We start from the raw sequence: 8,498 nt of genomic DNA on the forward strand, positions 1-8,498 counted from the left end.
TCTCGCTTGAGCGCACCGAAAATCGCCACAGAGGTAGCAACTGATCTTGGAAAACATATATCAGCGTCTACAGCAAGAAAGACCCCTAATTCTAGGGGTTTTAGTGGCCGCGATTCGCGTCGCAAGACTCTAGTTCAATTAAGGGCGTGTTAAATTCGCACAAGAATGTGTTTCCCAACCAAGCTCTTGGTTGGCGGACATTCTATTTGTTGATGAGAGAAAATGTAATACTTTTGGATCTGACGGCCAATTCCAGAGCTCCAACCTCAGAACTTAAGACCTATAGTTGAACACTGCAATGGTTGCGTTATGGTGTGGGGTGTATGAGGACACGTGGAGTTGGGAAATTTGTGGCGCCCACTATTAGAAAAAAAATACCAGTCTAACGGTTAGACGCGATAGAAGTGAAACCTTCCGTAAAACAAACTGAGAGAGAATGAGACGAAAGCAGCATTAGGGGCGGGATAATTATAGGTTCATTATAATACTGCTATAAAGTTCATATTTTATTTTCTTCATTTTATTATTATTCATCCTCAATGTTTTCAATTTCAACAAATGATACGAGTGGCTTATGATAGCTAAAATATGATACAAATGCTTTGGTTTCGATGTTGTCAACATATCTTTGAAATACCGCGTCAATTGTTGTTTTTTATCGTGTTGTCGATTCAGTGCGATTGTTACACATTTTTAAATTGAATGTTGTATTGAGAAAGTCAATTGAAGGAACCGCTGTGTCCAATGCAAAATTTACGTTAAAATCGCCACTTAAAATCATTGGAACTTTATTGTAATCTTTTCTAAGTATCCGCGATACTTCTGGTGTATACTTTATTAAATTTTCGTGAATGAATTCCGTGATGCTATTTATTGATTTTTTTTTCTGTCGATATTCACGACACTTTTCTGCATTATTTTTCGGCATAATTGCGGTAAATATTTCAAAATGAAAATATTGACGAATATAAAAATACACACGCGGTTGCTATTATGAGCGTCCCCAGCAAAACCTGCGTGACCGAAACTCTAACACAATTACATTTTTTTGAATGTTACAAACACATATGCACGCAGGTTTTGCTGGGGCGTGACCGAAACTCTAACACAATTACACATATGCACTCGTATTTGTTTGAAAATCGACTTTTTTTTTGGTTCTCCGTCACCTTTGGAAAATGTGTAAACAGTAAGCAAACTTTATTCAAATATTTTCCCTCATTTTTGCATCAGTAAAATTAAACAAACGCCGTAGCCGAATGGGTTGGTGCGTGACTACTATTCAGAATTCACAGAGAGAACGTCAGTTCGAATCTCGGTGAAAACACCAAAATTAAGGAAAACTATTTTTCTAATAGCGCTCACCCCTCAGCAGGCAATGGCAAAACACCGAGTGTATTTCTGCCATGAAAAAAAGCTCCTCATAAACATATCATAAAATAAAATAAAATAACTGTATAAAAAAATTTTTTTCTTGTGATTCGAATCAAGGATTTTGGATCGGAAGCTCACATTGCTAGTCGCTCGGCTACCGCGCCATGCTGTCGGCGCTGGCCTAAAAGTTATTTAGTTCGTCGCTACGTTTATATCAACATATAATATAACGCTTCGTAGCCAAGAGTGTCGCTTTTTTCGTTTCACTTTTTCTCAAATCACTCCCAACGATTCTAAAGAAGTTTTCACTTCAAAAACTTTTTCATTTTGCTGTTTTTTACACGGAGATTCGAACCTACGCACTCCGGTATATTAATGGCTCGTTGTTATATATTATATTTATACATGTAGCTAATGCTATTTTTGGTTTTCCATGGAATTGAATTATTTTTTGTACTTCGAATATACATACACTTTTGAATTATCAATGAAAAAATAAAACGAAAGAAGAAACATAAAAGCATTGATTTACATTTTCATTCACATGTAAACCGAATATTAATGACTCTCAATATAATATTCAATATACATACGAGTACATACATACAACCTTCTTTTTTTACCCACAATACTTTGCTCTTCATCAAATTAATTTTGGGCTTTGATTTAGCAATGCTTTAGTATATCGGTTGGGCGATAAATGTAAGACAGTGTCAGTGTACTTGGCTCAACTAGATAGCCCCCATCTGAACCAAAAGCTTGACTTGAATTTGACAGAATCAGCTGTTGAGCCGACGTAGTTGTGGACAGTTGTTTACAAATACATATACTTTTTTCTGTTCTACCTTTTATCTTGCTTGTTTACATTAATCTAACCTAACCTTTCACATCATCTATAATTTTTTTACGCAAAAGTTTCGCTTATTTGATAACTTCAATCCGCGTATTCTCGTATTCATATAGAGACTATCAAACATTCTGAAGAAAAGCTCTAATGCGAAACCTCTGGTCATACTGATTAGGTTGTGAATAACCGGTGCATAGATATGTACTTACACATAAAATCCTGGGAGGTAAAAGCATATAGAAGATGCGAGGCCTTGTACAGACTTTGCGCACTGAGGGTGATAAGCGCATACAAAATCACCTCGGACGAAGCTGTAATAGTGATCGCAGGCTGATGCCCATCGATATATTGGCGGAAAAACGAGCAAGAGTATATGTGCTAAAAAAAACAGAGTCACATAGCAGCGATCATGAAAAGAGATATCCTTACGAAAATGGCAGGAGCGTTGGAAAAACTCCACAAAGGGAAGGTGGAACTTTACCCTAATACCAAACATCGAAAAATTGCTAAATCGAAGCTACGGTAAGCTTACCTTCCACCTTGCACAATTCCTGATAGGATACGTGACCCGCCTTAGGATACGTGACACGCCTAGGGGATCGGTACATTGACGGTAGGCGGTTTAGTTCGGGCTAAAGTTCCACACTGAAGCGGAAAATAAAAAGCACAAAATAAGAATATATATTACATACTCGTACACAGTGGCTTAATAAAAAACTCGGACACACAAGTGATATGGATTTAAAACTAAAAATATATTTTAAAATGCAAATCGAATGCGTTTATGTGTCACATTTATTTTCGTTTTTCAAGCGTATTTTTCAAAACTACAAAGAACATAAACAAACTTGAACTCATTTGTACATAGAAAATACAAGCATAAAAACTTAGCAAAATACATGACAAAAAAAGAACTCGGACATTTATATAAAGTAGAGTTATGCAAATAATATTCAGAAAAAACAATATAATTAATATTTAGTCAGCAAACCTTTATTTTTCTCACAGTATTCAATCTTATTGGCATGGATTCGACCAGCTTCTTGGATGTTAATGCATCTATTTTCCCCCATTCTTCTTTAGTAGCGTCTTCTTTCTGGTTTCTAATAACATGAGGCCGCGTAGCTGAATGGAATGGTGCGTGACTTCAGTAAGAACGTAGGTTCGAATCTCGGTGAAACACCAAAATGAATAAAAGTTTTTTCTAATAGCTGTCGCCCCTCGCCAAGCAATGTCAAACCTCCGAGTATATTTCTGACATGAAAAAACTCCTCGTAAAAAATATCTGCCGTTCGAAGTCGACTTAAAACTGTAGGTTCCCCAATTTGTGGAACAACATCAAGACGCATGCCACAAATAGGAGGAGGAGCTCGTCCAAACACCCAGAAAGGGTGTACGCGCCAGTTTCAGTTGGTTTTCCAAATGAGCCCACAGATGTTCAATTACATTGATGTCTGTGTTTCAAGTACTTTGGGCAGTTGTACATAACGCATGATTGATCGTTGTTTTGATAGTAATGGATATTGTCCTTAATTCTCAACTTTTCAGCACTTTGGATCAAATTTTCTTTCATAATTGTTAGGTATTGTTTGTGGTCCATATTGCCGTTAATGAGGCACAAATTTCCAGTACCAGCAGCTGACATACAACCCCACACCATTACCGATCCACCCGACCGTAACCTACTGGACCGGACAGTTTTTAGACAGTCTATAAACGACATTCACCGGGAGACCGTTACCACCTTCATGAACTCGCGTCCTGTGAATGCCGTAATCGGAGTCCAACCACCAACTATCGCAGATGAAGAGCTCCAGCTTCCCCGTGAGACTCGTGTAACATTGGCACAATTACGTTCTGGATATTGTAGCAGGTTAAACTCCTACTTATCCAGAATTGACCCCGACATACCAAACACATGTCCGGCATGTGAAGGTACCCCGCACGACACTAACCACCTCTTCACATGCCCCCTTAAACCGACTCATCTAACCCCCCTCTCCCTCTGGACCCAACCTGTCGAAACAGCATGTTTCCTGGGCCTACCCCTAGATGAGCTAGACGAAGACGAACGATGATATGCCTACACTGACAGGGCTACCTATGCTATTAACAACAACAACAACAACCGATCCACTGCCGGACGTAAGTTTTTTCCAGCAACTCTTCATTAGATTTTCTCCACACAGGTGATTGTCCGTCCGACCTATATATGTATGTATGTTAAACTTGCTTACATCTGCAAATAAAACGTGCTTCTAGAACTCGAAACCCTCATCCGCATGACGCTTTGCGAATTTTATTCTCTTGTGTCGGTTAATCTCGTTGATGAAAGGTTTTTTTTTCGTGCAACTCTTTCATTATAATTATTCTTTCGCAACACTAGACATATACTTTCGGGGTGGCAATTAATATTACGGTGGTGGGCGAATTCTCCTGTGAGCTTAGGAGCGCTTCTGCGATTTCCCGAACCATTTTAGACTTTTCACGATAACTAATAATTAAATTTCTGACTTGAATTGAGTTTTGTCCACGTTGTCCTATGTTTATGATTTGAAATTCAACAAAACACGACTGAAATTTTATTTTGGTTCGTTCTTTGAACTGTTCTACCGAGAGCAAATTAATTGTGGGATTCCCTTTTTAAAGTGCCAAACAATCGCAATAATGCCAGATGTCCGAAATTTTTTTTATACCAATTTTGCGAGTGATGCATGATAAATTTTTGTATAGGGTGGGCCATGTAAAATTTGCTTTTTGAATCGGCTATAAAAAAAAACGAATCAATATTTATTTAAACGTTTTTCTTATTTTGAAGACTGAGCATTGTCATTTATGAATGAAAAATAATATCGTTCAAAGACTGCCACGACTGGCTTTACAGTAGGCCATTCGATTAACCCAATTTTTAAGCACATTTTCGATTGCTTGGGATCCAATTTCATGAATGGCAACTTCGATTTCGTGTTTTAAAGCATCAATCGTCTCTGGATGGTTCGCATAGCATTTGTCCTTAACGCTCCCCACAAAACCTAGTCCAATGGGCTTAAATCACAGCTCCGAGGCGGCCAATTCATATCGGAATTTCGGCTGATTATTCGGTTTTCAAAAACGGTAGCCAAAAGTTCGAGTGTAACTTTGGCAGTGTGACAAGTTGCACCGTCCTGTTGAAACCAAATGTCGTCCATGTCATCCTCTTCAATTTTTGGAAACAAAAACTCGTTGAGCATGTCACGGTAACGCTCGCCATTTACTGTAACCGCGGAAGAAGAAGAAGACTCACCACTTGGGAAATAGGTTTTCAATATTTCCTAATTTTGTTCAAGTGTATAGCGTCCCATTTCGTAAATGTCAAACCTTTAAGTAAATTACGAACACATTTGACATGTCATTTGTGTTACCATCCTCAAAAAAATAGGTGGTTCAAAAAGCAAACGCTATATGGCCTACCCTGTATAACAAGGAGTATTTGTAATGGATTTGTAAATTATTATTACTAGTTTTAAAATCCTATTTGAATACCCAATAGAAAAATATACAAATAAAAATATTTAAATTGCATTTCTTACAAAAATGTTGAACTTAAAGCTGCATGCCGAGTTCTTTACTGAGCCACTGCATGAACTCGTAGGTACATACTTTGTTAGGTTTTAGAATATGTAAATGGATCCCTACTCTTTTATACCGACTGCCGACGGCAAATGATTTTTTAAGAAAAGGGTTTCATCACTAAAATGCGCTTGGTGACTTGGAATTGTGTTAGTAGAAGAAGAAAAGATTAAAGATTCAAGATTATACCGATCATAAATGTCAAAAACAAATGTTTGCTTAGACAGTTAGCTCGCAGATACCCCTATCGAAATTTCGATACCTTCAAGAAACACCCATTACATTTGTGAAATATATACGTATGTATTTGCATACAGATGTACATACATATGTATATGGAAAAATTCTGAAATATAATTTTACTTATAAATTACTAAATATAAGGTATCAAATGATCTTGTTAAGTGTTCGGTTTCCATGCTAACTTAAACCACCACAAGCAGTAACAGACAGACGGTGCAAGTAAATGCATTATGTGCATATGAGTGTATGTGCATATTCCCCTACGTATGTATGTAGTTCGAAATACCGGCCGGCCGGTCAGCCAGACAGAACAAAACAAAGCAGACGCTTTGTACGAATGCTTGCGTGGGTATATATGTATGTACGTGTGTGTATACACAATATTTGTATAAGCATATGTACATATGTAAGTGTCACCTTATTATAAGCACATACATGCAAATATACATACATATGTATATACACATACATACATTTATAAATATTTCAATACACTCAAAAACATATGCCAATATGAAAGTTTGTACCCACTCGCAAATCTTTTGCTCAACGTTCAACGATTGCACATTCCTGACGTTTATCTTCGCGCCTACCACAAACTCCGCCACCCCCCAGCCCCTTCACTCTTAACTCATCCGAACGTACATGGGCCTAACAGCGCCTTCCAGAACCATAGTTTGTACTTATTTTGCTGTTGCTGTTTGTTTTCACTTTTTTATTATTTTATTTCGCTTTGCTGCGCCTCAGGACATCAAAATACTCGGAAATCTATTTTTAAAGCACACGAGTATACAACGAATATACAAATCAAGCAAAAACAATATGCACTCGTATTATAGGATTGTGTATACTAATAGGAACAACAACAACGATAGATATGCCAGCTACAAAAACCACAACAACAGCAACCACAGCGCCAGCTATTAAAAGTACTGCCACAAAATAAATAAATATTTCAACGGCTACCGCAGCCACACAAGCCCTCCATTGGCATTGTTGCTGTCTCAGCTTTGGCCGCTATAATATAATACATACATCAGGCCATTGTTGTTGTTGTTGTTGTTATTGTGGTGCTACTCTTACTGCTATTTTTCCATACATTGCATGCAAAAGAGCTTACTCACACGATTTTCTATGTCCGACGACGATGTAGTATGACAACATTGCTTAATCGGCAAATTATAATAAGAATAAATATTATTCAGTTGACAACAAAACACACACACACGAGCCTGTAAGAATGTTGGTGTTGGCGATAAGAATGGCTATATGATGATTGTGGCAGTGGCGATGGCGATGGCGACGGCGTTGATGGTGACAGCGGTAGTGTTTTTTTTACCAACCGGCAGCCGGTTCACCGGTTAATCACTCGACGTTTCGACGCTGGAACACGCTACTGATTGAGAAGATCGATTCGTTTGGTCAGCGCGATCGCGGTCGTATGCTCCTAGTCGAATAGGTCTGTTTCGGACGACGGAGTCCTCCACCCTATCGCATAGATCACAGCGTCGTTGTTTTTGTTTGGCGTTGACGTCAAGAACGAATGAGACAAGCGGTCGTGAGTACATGAATATGTAATCAATTCGCGTACTGAACGGACGATCAGAATTGCTCACGGTAGCAGTATTTTCGATATTTGCCGCTCTCTTGAGTATCAACTAGGGAGAGAAAGGCACGGTGTTGGCGCACGTGCACATATTCACACAAACGTACACTTGTGCACCGACACTGGTACTCACACTCGCTGGTATGTCGCGTCCCGCCCGCTGCCACTCTGCATCCGTCGTTCGACCACAAGCACTTTTCAATTCTTAATTTGCGTTGCGTGTTTACGCGACTGCAATAGGATTTTGTGAAAATAATTATAATTATTAATTTTTATCACATTTACACTTGAGCAACAAAGACATCGCGCTATAAATATTTCAGAACCAGTTTGCACTTTGCTATGAATATTTTCTAATTTCTCATTCGTCACTAACATGAATTCATTATTTTTTTCGATTTTCGTTCTTATTCCCTTATGAAATCACAAAGCAAATTGTTTATTAATTATACATTATAGTGTTTGAACAGTGCGCGAACAGCTAAAGCATCGCACGCAATTAAACCACACCGAAACAGACTGTGGATACTACTAAATAAAAACAATGCACAGCTCTCGTCGACTCCACTTCGCTCGCACGGTATCTCAATCAAAGCACGATACGATATCATCGTATGGAGCTTTCGGCCACGCTGAGACGCGCGCCACCAATTTGTTGACGACGACGCATGCGGCTTGTGCTCAGACTCGTGCTCCACATGAGCCACGAAGCAGACGCAATCGTGGTCGTGGTCGTGGACGTTGACGCTAACGTTAACCGCAAAGCGCGTCGTTTTTATGCTCTTGGCACAAACATATTGGTCACGAAGCCCACGGAGA

The 8,498-nt window shown here is 38.7% G+C and overlaps 1 protein-coding gene across 1 annotated transcript in view; it reads right to left on the minus strand.

Annotated features, from left to right (window-relative positions):
* The window catches only part of LOC129237339 (ataxin-1), a 56,995-nt gene extending 48,802 nt beyond the window's left edge, over positions 1 to 8,193 (minus strand). The window contains exon 1 of the mRNA XM_054872016.1: positions 7,198 to 8,193. The gene's annotated coding sequence lies outside the window, so the exon portion shown is untranslated. The remainder of the gene's footprint in view (positions 1 to 7,197) is intronic.
* Positions 8,194 to 8,498: the final 305 nt, after the last annotated feature.

Source organism: Anastrepha obliqua, chromosome 2, assembly GCF_027943255.1.
Source record: "Anastrepha obliqua isolate idAnaObli1 chromosome 2, idAnaObli1_1.0, whole genome shotgun sequence".
Classification (NCBI taxonomy): domain Eukaryota; kingdom Metazoa; phylum Arthropoda; class Insecta; order Diptera; family Tephritidae; genus Anastrepha; species Anastrepha obliqua.